Raw genomic sequence first — 12,298 nt, 5'->3', positions numbered from 1 at the left:
AAGGCAAAACTAACAAATCAGGTTACAAAGCACATATCATGTATTCTTTAGAGAGCGTTTATTGGGTTATAGTTGTATACCCTAAAAAAAGAAGAACAGGAGTACTTGTGGCACCTTAGAGACTAACAAATTTATTAGAGCATAAGCTTTCGTGGACTACAGCCCACTTCTTCGGATGCATATAGTTGTATACCCTGTTTGTTATTGCTAGGCAGCATCTAGTGAGAGAAAACGGAAGGCTTGATTCTCCACTGCCCTATTACTTGTGAAGTAAAACCTTGCCAAATCAGAATAGTGTAGATCAGTGCTTCTCAATGTCGGGACGCCGCTTATTCAGGGAAAGCCCCTGGCGGTCCAGGCCGGTTTGTTTACCTGCCGCGTCTGCAGGTTCGGCCGATCGCGGCTCCCACTGGCCATGGTTTGCTGCTCCAGGCCAATGGGGGCTGTGGGAAGCAGCGGCCAGCACATTCCTTGGTGCAGGTGTAGGTGCAGACGCGGCAGGTAAACAAACCGGCCCAGACCACCAGGAGCTTTCCCTGAACGAGTGGCAGACTGGCTTTGAGAAGCACTGCTATAGATGTCAATGAGAATCAGCTCCTAATGTTTTCGCTATTGCATATGTAAAACTTGGCTAAAATTACAAAAGCAGTATGTTTATCCGTATTGCAGAGCTTACCATTTACTTGCAAGATTGCACTACAATTTAACAATATATGAACAGAATATAAGTAATAAATTCTGTTTTGAGAAATACTTCATCTGCTAAACAGAACTGGTTGAAGCCAATGTGATCTTTGTTGAAATATTTGGAGAAAACAGTGTTGCCTGTGTTCAAGTAATTGTGCATTCAAATGCTACAACAGGGTGTGGGCTCATAATTATGCTGGCAGTGCCACTTGGAAGGAGAGCTGTATTGTGAGAGATATGGTTCCCTCCCCCGCCCCACACACACATACAAAGGGCATTTCTAAACCTAGATCATCCCCTTACTGACTCTGGGAAAGTGATGTAAGGGCTTTCTGCCTCAGTTTTTCCATCTGTAAAATGGGTAGAATAAGCAAAGGTTAATTTCATTGGCCAAATATAGACCAAGAAGCTGTAACTTACCGTAGAAATGTAGGGCTTGAAAGGGTCCGCGAGATGTCATCTAGTTCATCCCCCTGCATAGAGGCAGGACCAATAGATACCTTGGCCATCCCTGATAGCCAGGGATATCAACCTTTCTTTAAAACTTCCAAAGATGGGGATTCCACAACCTCCTTTGGCATCCTATTCTAGTGCTTAATTATCCTTCTAGTTAGAAAGATTTTCCTGCTATCTAACCAAAATCTCCCTTGCTGAAGATTGAGCCCATTACTTCTCGTCCTCTTTATAATAACCCGTAGCACATTTGAAGACTCTTTGTCAGATTCTTTTCTCAAGATTAAGCATACCCAGGGATTTTTTTTGTGTGTGTGTTTGTTTGTTTTTACCTTTCCTCATAGGTCAGGTTTCTAAACCTTCTATCATTTGTGTTGTTCTCCTCTGGATGTTCTCCTATTTGTCCACATCTTTTTTAAAGTCGGGCATCCAAAACTGGACACAATATTCCAGCTGAGGCCTCACCAGTGACGAGTGGAATGGAACATTTAGCTCACCTGTCTTACATGCAACATTCCTGTTAATATACCCCAGAATGATGAACCTTTTTCACAACTGTATCACACTGACTAATTCAGTTTGTGATCCACTATAACCCTCCAGATTCTTTTCAGCAGTACTACTGCCTACTCAGTTATTCCCCATTTTGTATTTGATTTTTCCTTCCTACATGTAGCACTTTCCACTTGGCTTAAATGATGTAAATTTCAGACCAATTCTCCAATTTATCAAGATTATTTTGAATTCTAATCCTGTCTTCCAAAGTGCTTGTTTGGCTTCATCCACAAAAGCCTACTCTCCACCCCATTATCCAAGTCATTAATGAAAATATTAAATAATACTGGACCCAGGACAGACCCTTGCAAGACTTTACTAGATACATCCTCCTAACTTGAAAGCCAACCAAGTTTTTTATCCACCTTATAGCAATTTCATCTAGACCACACCACTCATAAAAATGTCATATGGCACTGTGTCATAAGCCTTATCAAAATAAACATAGATCATGTCTACTGCTTCCTCCCTAACCGCTTGGCCAGTAACTCTGTCAGAAATGGAAATTAGGTTGGTTTGGCATGAGTTCTTCTTAACAGATCCATACTGATTATTACTTATCACCATATTATCTTCTAGGTGCTTACAAACTGATTGTTTAATAATTTGTTCAGGTATCTTTCCAAGTATTGAAGTTAGGCTGACTGATCTATAAGTCCCTGAATCCTCTTTGTTCTCCTTTTTCACCCAACTTGCCTACCACCTTCAGATTGGCAACCAAGTCCTCCCTGTTGGTCAGAATCAAGTTTAAAATAGTTGCACCACCAGTTATTTCTGAAACATGAAGTCCCCTGCACATTCCAAGAATTTTTTTTTTTGACATTTTGTGTTTTACTGTATTACTTTTCCAATACATCTGGCTAATTAAAGGTCCCCATGACTACCAGGTCTTGTGTTTTGGCTATATCTGTTGTTCTAGAAATGCCTTATCTGCCCTCTCCTCTTGATTTGGTGGTCCACACTAGATCCCCTAACATGATGTCACCCCTTTTGTCTTCATCCAGAAGCTTGTGTATGTCTATGTATATATTTTTACATATATTCTGCATGCCTTTATTTAGACATCTTTAGAAATCTCACAGCTGTGAATTTCACAAGTGCCACAGTTTTTTCCACTAAAACTAGCATTTTAAAACTATTAGAGGTCCAGAAAAACACATTTAATTCTAGGGAAGAGGATAATAGATCAGTTTAACTCATTGTAGCCAGTTAAGATGCATGTATGATCTGACTGGATAACATTACTCCAGAGTTCCCTGAAATAATCAATATAAATTTACTAATATAAAGTGTTCCATGACTGTTTTCCATCAGCCATAAACCAGGATGTTCCTCAAGTAAAAATAATTTTGTAGAACTTTTGAGAGGCTTAAGTAAAGTTCATTGAGATCCTTGAATGAATGGCACTGCACACATGCCAAGATATTAATATATAAATTCTACCCTTGGAGCCAGACCCATCCACTGGTAGAATTTGTCTCTCTGAATAAGACATAAAACTAAAATATTTTGTGTCAATATCTGATGGCTGTCCGTGTAGAAGCTTCACAGTGTGCAGCGTGAACCCAATTTTCTGGCCAGTATTCCATCTCTCAGTAAAATGAATTGTTAAGTGCCAGTGAGAAATTGCTGAATGACTACATAGTTACTTTTCTACCATCTGGCTTATGATTGCAAAGTGTTTTAAGTGTACCTTGAGTAAGAAAAGCATGATCTAAAGTGGAAATCTTCTTTCTATATTTTTTTTAGTTGGAAAGCAAGATGGTTTTATTCATCATTATTTTGTTCTGTTTTGTGCATAACAAAGAACTATAAAACTGACATATATAGGTGAAGATTCATTACTGTAAGCATGCTTGCAATATAATATTGCTGCAAAAATTTAGTCAGTAACTGTTCAAAATGACAATTTATACTGTGTACTGCATTTGTATATTAATTCTTACAATCCTTTTAATTAAGTTAAACTGCAGAGACGGAGTTTGTTAGGTTAAAAAACAAAAACAAAATAATGTTCATTAACCATAATTTAAAATTATGGGCCCAATTCTCTGTTTCAGCCAAACTGCACTTGGCATAAAACAGATTTGAGGAGGCCAAAGGTGCTTTAAGCTACCTTTATGCTACCCTGAAGTTATGGCTGGGCTGGGCCTTAGTGTAAGTTAGAGCCCATGGCCGCATATAGCCATTCTGGCAGCCAGAGATCATCAGCATGCTGGGATGCTCCGACTGTGCCCTTTTTCCTTGGTTATGTCCTCTACACTTGAGGCCAGCAGAGAGGAAGGTATAGCAGTGGTTCTCTGCCACTGAAAGCTTTTCCTATTCATGGGGAGCTTCCAGGGGACTAGAATGTGTTCAGCAATGCACAGCTGCTTGAGCAAGGCCAGGATCTGGCCCAAGGTGTACAGTTATATTCATATGTATCAAAACAAGGATAACTTATGTTTTGCTATTTAAGCATCTCTAATTTTCAGTTTGTTGCTAATTAAGAAAGATGTCCGATTTATTTAATTTGTTTAAGTTAAAATACAGTAATTCAACAATCGTAAACAAAATGAGTAATAGTTATTTAACTGTAAAAAATGTGACTGACTTTTCTGAGTGTTGGACCACTGCATAATTAAAGATGACTTATAGTGTGATTAATTGATTCAGGATGGTTCCTGCTGAATAATTACATTCAACAAGAACACGTCAATACAATTTACTACTATTTCTCACTTTCCACTGCATCACCTACAGTGGTTTTAGATGCACAAACTACATTAACTAACTGCCACAGAAAATATATAAGTAAGGATGTGAGTCTGTCACAGACTTTCCGGAACCTTATGACTTCTGCAGCTGCAATGGCCAGTGCGGCTGACCCCAGGACCACCCAACCAGCTAGCCCTGGGGCCAGCTGCTGGGACAGCCCAGGGCCAGCTGCACTGGCTGCTGCTGGGATGACCATAGGTGGGCTGCCGGATCAGCAGTGGTTCTGGGGGCAGCAACGGTCCCGGAGGATACAGTAAATTGATTCACTGCTATACATGGTACGAATCAAAAAAATTTTTGAAAATAATCTTAGGAAAGATATTAAGAGGCCAATATGTCACCATCAGGAGCTCTTTAGTGACATGAAAATCAAAAAGGAATTCTATAAGTAGTGGAAACACAGCAAAATTGCTAAGGAGGAATACAAAAGAATTGCACAGGCATGTAGAGACAAAATCGGAAATGCAAAAGTACAAAATGAGTTACACTTAGCAAGAGACAAAGATCAACAGAAAGAGGTTCTATAAATTCATTAGGAAAGATGAAGGGAATTGCAGGTCCTTTACTTAGTGAGGAAGCATAGCTAATAGTGAATGACATCAAAAAGGCAGACAGTGGGCAGCCGGGTTGTGCTTCAGTCTTCACTAAAAAGATAAATTGAGAAGACAAAGGGAAGGAACGCAAGCCAAAACAGGGAAAGAACAGGTTAAAGAATATTTGAATAAGATAGATATATTTAGTTTGGCAGGGCCTGATAAAATTCATCATACAATATTTAAGGAACTACCTGAAGCAATCTTGGAACCGTTAGCAATTATGTTTGAGAACTCATGGAGGACGAGTAAGGTCCCAGAGGATGGGAGGAGAAACATAGTACCGATCTTTAAAAAGAGGAACAAAGAGGGCCCGGAGAATTATAGACCAGTCAGCCTAACTTTGATATCTGGAAAGATACTGGAACAAATTATTAAACAACCAATTTGTAAGCACCTGCAGGATAATAAAGTTTTAATAATACTACCCAGGGTGGATTTGTTAAGAACAAATCATGCCAAACCAATCTTGTTTCCTTCTTTGACATGGTTACTGGCATAATGGATAGGGGGAAGCCGTAGGTGTGAGCTGTTTTGATTTTAGTAAAGCTTTTGACATGGATCAGAAGCAAACTAGGGAAATGTGGTCTAGATGAAATTATTATGCAGTGGGTGAAAAACTGGTTGAAAGTTACTCAGAGTAATTAGAAAAGGTTTCCTATCAAAACAGGAGAACATATCTAATCGGGGGTCCTGTTGGTTTGGGTCCAGTAGTCCAGTAGTTGGGTCCATTTTCATTAATGGCTTAGATAATAGGGTGGAGAATAAGCTTATAAAATTTGTGGATGACACCAAATAATGAGGGGTTGGAAGCACTTTAGAGGACAGGATTAAAATTGAAAACAACCTTGATAAATTGGAGAATTGTTCTGAAATTAACATCAGTCAAGATAAGTGGAAAGTGCTACACTTAGGAAGGAAAAATCAATACAACACGAATACAAAATGGGGAATAACTGACTAGGCAATAGTACTGCTGAAAAAGGATCTGGGGATTATAGTGGTTCACAAATTGAGTATGAGTCAACAGCATGATGCAGTTGTGAAAAAGGCTAATATAATTCTGGGCTTTATTAATAGGAGTGTTGTATGTAATACAGGTGAAGTAATTGTTCCGCTCTATCCGTCACTGGTGAGACTTTAATGTGTCCATTTGTGGGCACCACCTTTTAAAAAGATGTGGACAAACTGGAGAGAGTCCAGAGGAGAGCAATGCAAATGATAAAAGGTTTAGAAAACTAGACCTCTGAAGAAAGGTTAAAAAAATAAACTGGGCACATTTTGTCTTGTGAAAAGAAGAGTGAGGGGAGACCTGATAAGTTTTCAAATGACAAGAATTAGTAATGGGCTTAATCTGCAGCAAGGGAGATGTAGGTTAGGTATTAGGAAAAACTTTCCAACTATAAAGGATAGTTAAGCAAAGAAGTAGGCTTACAAGTGCTATCTCAATCACTTTTATGAAAAGGTTAGATAAACACCCATTAGGGATGGTCTAGGTATCCTGCCTCAGCATAGGGGGTAGTACTAGATGATCTTTCAAGGACCCTTCCAGCCTTACATTTTGATTATTCTGTGATTACATGGTTATGCTAATACATTTACCTTTGACTGCTGAATCTTTCAATAAATTAAAGTCTTTTAAAGAGCAACATTCAAAGCATTTTCCACTGTGGGCCCAATCTTATACTTGAAAAAATGTCAAGGACTCATGCTTATTCCTTACTGCCTGTACCTGCAAAATAGCTAGATATACAAAAGTCTCTTACAGTGAAAGGGCTCTGCAAGCAAGGGGAGATGCACCCTCCCCCAGCCTGTGGTGTATTCTGCACCAATCCCCAGCCCAGGATCTGGGATTCCAGAATAAGGAACATGCGTCTGATGAAGTGGGTATTCACCCACGAAAGCTTATGCTCCAATACATCTGTTAGTCTTAAAGGTGCCACAGGACTCTCTGTTGCGGTTAATAACTTGGTAGCAGATGCACATAAGTGTTTGGAAATGAAATAGTTTTTTCAAGGTTTTGGTTTTAGTTGGTTTATAAAAGAGGTTACTTGATTTAAGCATTCAGGAAAATAGTGTTACCAGGTACTAAGAAGATAACCTCTCAACTATATCAGAGATAATGTAAAACCAGGAATACATGTATTCAATAACTATGCAACAGGAGTGGTTGAGCAAGGCTGCCAAGAGTTCCGCTGCAAGTGATCCCAGGTTTGATGCATGACCATGGGATGGATCTTACATATAATAGTGATACAGGCACTCTCTGGAGCCACTGACTACTATATTCAAATACCACCTATGAAACGAAGGAATTAGTGATCCCCTGAATCTGATGGAGTTATTGGAGCTACTAGTTAGGAAAAAACCTTCCCAAATCTGATCCAGGGTGGCAGTAGCTTTAGATGAGGCAGCCTGGCTCAATCAGGAGGAATTTGGGAGCTAGGATTTATTCAGTTGCCAATAGAAGTGAACTGTGCAAAGGCAAAAACAACGAGGAGTACTTGTGACACCTTAGAGACTAACAAATTTATTTGGGCATAAGCTTTCATGGGCTTCATCCACTTCATCATAAGCCCACGAAAACTTATGCCCAAATAAATTTATTAGTCTCTAAGGCCTTGGCTACACTTGCGACTTACAGCACAATAAAGCAGCCTGGGCGCCCTACCTCACTCCCCATCCACACTGGCAAGGCACGTAGAGCGCTCTGACTCCGCAGCTACAGCGCTGCTGGTACTCCACCTCAGCGAGTGGAATAACGTTTTCTGTGCCCTTGCTAGAGCGCTGCGGCGCCAGTGTGAATGAGGTGTTGCGTTTCTGCACTGTGATCAGCCTCCGGAAACATCCCATAATCCCCTTATGTCAAGTGGCCACTCTTGTCATTGTTGTGAAATCGGCTGCAGGAATGCGGAAATGCCCTTTCAAAGCTCCGTTTCGGAGAAGCCGGCTGCTTATCAGCTCTGAGAAAAAGCAAACATTTACTGTTTGCTTTGAGTGAGTGAGAGAGAGAGGCGAGGGAGGATAGGGGGGTCTGAACTTACAGGACAATATGCTGACACACTCTCAGCACCCCAAAAACCCACTCTCTCTCCCTACATATACACACAACACACTCTCTGTCACACTCCACCTCACCCCACCCCCATTTGAAAAGCACGTTGCAGTCACTTGCATGCTGGAATAGCTTCCCATAATGCACCGCTCCCAATGCCGCTGCAAGTGCCGCAAATGTGGCCATGCCAGTGCGCTTGAAGCTGTCAGTGTGGACAGACTGCAGCGCTTTCCCTACTGCGCTCTATGAAGGCGGGTTTAACTCACAGCACTCTACATCTGCAAGTGTAGCCATGCCCTTAGGTGCCACAAGTACTCCTAGTTGTTTTTGCTGATACAGACTAACACGGCTACCACTCTGAAACCTGTGCAAAGGCAGTTAATCCTTGTCTGGAAATATTGGCTCTTTTACTATGTTTGGAAATACAACATACAGAATATATTTATTTGGGCTTTGATGTGCACTCAGAGATGCCACTCCATCATGCCCTTTTTGCTGCTACCTAGGGAGCAGCAGATAAGTGCTACTTACTGTCTCAACGGGTTCTGTTCAACATGGTATCCTACAGAAAGCAGCCAGTGCTACATTACATAGCTTACTTATTCACTGAGGATAGTGAGCAAATGGCTTCCTTCTAGGGATATACAAGAAGTTTTCCTGTATAGGCTCAAACCCTATGGCGCACATTCTGAGAAGATTTGTGCACCACGTAAGGCTGATTTTCATGTCATTTGGACTGAGAAAAGAGGATAGCAATATATTTTCCAGCCTTGATTTTTTTTTTTTTTTTTGGCCGTGCAAGACACATTGTGCAGGAAGAAGGTGCAGAAATCCAAAAAGGAAGGTGTAAAGTAAAAAGAGGGGGGAAATGGGAAATTTTGAAAAACACAATAAAGAATATTGAGAGAGAAATGAGATAGGGTAGAGAACTTTGTTATATAATGGGGATTTGTTCTGTACTCATATAACCAATTAAACAGAGATGGACATGAACTGAAATCCTGTATCCAATTCTCCTCCCCTAAAAACTTTGGAAGTTATATAGGGGAAGAAATTCAGATGTAATACAGGTCAAAATTGTGCAGTTTGGGTCTCCGTATAGTGGACCAAAGCAGAATCTGAAATCTGACCAGTCCCTAAATTCAGTAGGGTTCAAAACCTGAACCCAAACTGAGATCCTTGTTTTGGAGCTCCGGTTCAACTCTACAATAAACAGAGCTAACAGTAATTTTAGCAGCATATGTAAGAGGAAATATTATCAAGAGGATGACCTTTTTTGAAATTCTTTTTTTATATACTACACACAAACACTTTTTCCCTTGACAGTCAGATATGCATGCATTTTCATTCCACCTGATACAAGGGAAAAACACTTTCCATTTACTATTTGTAGAATCGTATGTCTTTGTGATACCCTAGGAAAAGTAGAACATCTTGTTTCAAACCTCTTTATATTGAATTAGATTAGAACTCTCAAGATTCCACTTCAATAGGCCAAATAGTTGTGTTTAGTCACCTTCTACACCAGCAGTTCCATCTTTTGGGCATTGAAATTGATTTTTCTCATCTTAGCATTTGAAGATCCAGAGTGTGCCCTTTGCCCCATCGCCTGAGAGTGTACAGTGGCACGAACAGCAGAGGAAGTGGAGGCAGCAGCTTTTCGGGCACCAGAAATGGCAGCATCAGGAGCATCAGTACGAGTAGACTGTGTTGAGGTAGTTCTCCTGCACTATACTATGAAACCAAACCGTTTTGGTATACTACATGCTGATGGAGGCTGCCTCTTTGTTTCTGAATATTGTGCAAAATATTTGCTCTCTGTTAAATGTTGAGTAGTTTTCCTATGTGGTCTGAAGGGGAAAATCCAACTTTCCTTATTTGAATCTCTGCTTAATTATGCACTTGGCCAAACCTCTGCAACATGTTGGTGCACAGCTGTGCATTTTGCAGATTAATATTCCTAATTGCCATGCAACCGAAGTAGGCGTTATGCCTTGTTGATTGTGTAGACCTAAGAAATAATATTTATAATAAGAATAATTCTAAACGGCCATAAGAGACCCATGCAAACTTAATGTTGGAGGATAGTTACTTAACTTAATATGAGAACTTCTAGAGTTATTTAAAGTCTTCAGAGACAAATCACTTACTTTAATATTTTGTCATAGTCCCTGATGACATTTATTGATTCTCGGTTTATTGTTATTTCAGAGTACAAAATCCTGAGTTTTCAAATTTTCCTAAATTGAAATGGGTGTTGTATTATCACTTTTTTGTGATAGCTATCTCTATTCATGTGTAAGAATGTTTTCTATCTGATGAAAATTAATTTTTAATTAAACATATTGGATTATCTGTGAAGTCCAGATAACATATATTCAATAATATATAATGCATTAATTTACACATGGCTTAGCTTTATACAGTACATATACCATCTTATACTGTATAAATCAGTGGTTTTCATTTCTTTTCATTTGCGAACCCCTATAAAATTTCAAATGAAGATGCGGATGTCTTTGGAAATTTTAGACATCATATCATTGTTCTATGGTAACGACAACCTTTTGCAGACCCCTTAAACATAGTGCGTGGACCCACAGAGGTCCGCGGACCACAGATTGAAAACCACTGTATAAATGGTATATATTGTTTTGAGGTTAATTTTATAGCTGATACTGGCTTCACATGTAATTCATTAGTTGGTATGCAAATAAACTGATGTGTGAGTTTTACTGGGTGTACATGGTAACACTTTCATTAGTACTAGTTAAAATATAACTACACTGCAATGGGAAAAGTAAGCTAAATTGCAGGTTTTCCAAGTAAATTTAAAATTGTATCATGAGATAATTAAGAAGTTACAGAGTAAGTCTTAAAGGGCAAGGACCTGGAGGGAATGTATTTTTGATTGTGGGATCATTAACAAATTAAAATCTAGGTTATTGTTTACAAAGGTAGTATGAAAACAATCTACGTATTATTTGGAAATAATACATCAGCAATAAAGGCAACATTGTTGCTTTTGGTTGCTTTTCATTTCCCAAGCGCTTCCATTTATCACTATCTAGCAAAAAAATTTCACCTTGTATCCAGCTGGACAGGAAAATGGTGTATGTCATATCCTAATTCCCTATATTCTAAATGACAAAAATGACAAGATATAGCAGGTATGCATTAGTTCCATGACAATTACATTGTATTTATTACCACATAAATGTAAGCTGTCCTGATATATTGATTCTCATTCATGATTTTACCACATTTATAGATGCTGTTGTTTTTCAAGAGTATAATGCTTTGTGTGTGGAAAAACTTGAATCTGGTGAAAAGTGTGTGTTCTAAAGGCCAAATCCTTCTTGCCATAATCACCATTTTAAACCCATGGGAATACTTATCATGACTAAGGTGACCAGGATTTGGCCAGTAATGTGGATGTTTGCATTTCTATTAAATGTAAATCTGGACCAGGTTTGCAGCTTATTTAAAATGTTTGGAGTATGACCACTATGTTCAATCTAACAAAGACAATCAGAGTAAACATCACAAGGGGAGCCTGTATTAGCCATTTTTTAGGTTTACAATAAAATTTTATATTTAATGCCACTGACTTCTACCACTTGAATCATAGTTTATGGAGTGTGAATGTTGTTAATATCACTGTAATAATTGCTGATGTTTCATCAACTGTAAAGCAAACATTCTAAAGTACTAATTTATTTAGTTTTTCACATAGCTTCAATTTTACAGAAGTCTGCTTTCCCACTGCTGTCTATAGGAGTGACATGCTTGATCCTCTGCCTATTGAAGTCGATGGCAAAACTTCCATTGACTGCGGAAGCATAGGGTCAGGCCCTCTATGTATAAATCTGACACTTATTTATGAATGGAAGAGTAGACTCTTTAAATCTAGTGCAGCCTGGTTAAACATTTATGTCAAAACTTTACTAAAACCTTTGTATACAGTTTGTCACAATAATTGCATGAGATCTTCTAAGCAATGGGTATTAAACTAAGCATTAGTTTTGAGTGCCCCTTTACAATGCCATCTTTGATGTAGTAACCCTCATTAGAAATTTGATTAATTCTTCTTACAAGAGATATATAATGATTATATAAAATAACTTGTAAATACTGCAAAGTAAAATAAATGTATATAATTCCATTAAGTCCAATGAAATTACTATATGGCATTGTG

General features: G+C 38.8%; 1 protein-coding gene across 6 annotated transcripts in view; it reads left to right on the top strand.

Moving 5' to 3' along the window:
• Window positions 1-12,298, top strand: part of LRRC7 (leucine rich repeat containing 7) — a 335,582-nt gene that overhangs the window by 185,675 nt on the left and 137,609 nt on the right. Inside the window, exon 1 of one of the 6 annotated variants that reach the window (XM_034779109.1) lies at window positions 9,687-9,815. The exons of the other annotated variants lie outside the window; for them this stretch is intronic. The gene's annotated coding sequence lies outside the window, so the exon portion shown is untranslated. Of the gene's footprint in view, window positions 1-9,686; window positions 9,816-12,298 lie in introns of those variants that run through there. 6 annotated transcript variants of the gene reach the window in all.

The sequence above is a fragment of the Trachemys scripta genome, chromosome 8 (assembly GCF_013100865.1).
Source record: "Trachemys scripta elegans isolate TJP31775 chromosome 8, CAS_Tse_1.0, whole genome shotgun sequence".
Classification (NCBI taxonomy): domain Eukaryota; kingdom Metazoa; phylum Chordata; order Testudines; family Emydidae; genus Trachemys; species Trachemys scripta.
This window is presented reverse-complemented; position numbering and strand designations above follow the sequence as displayed.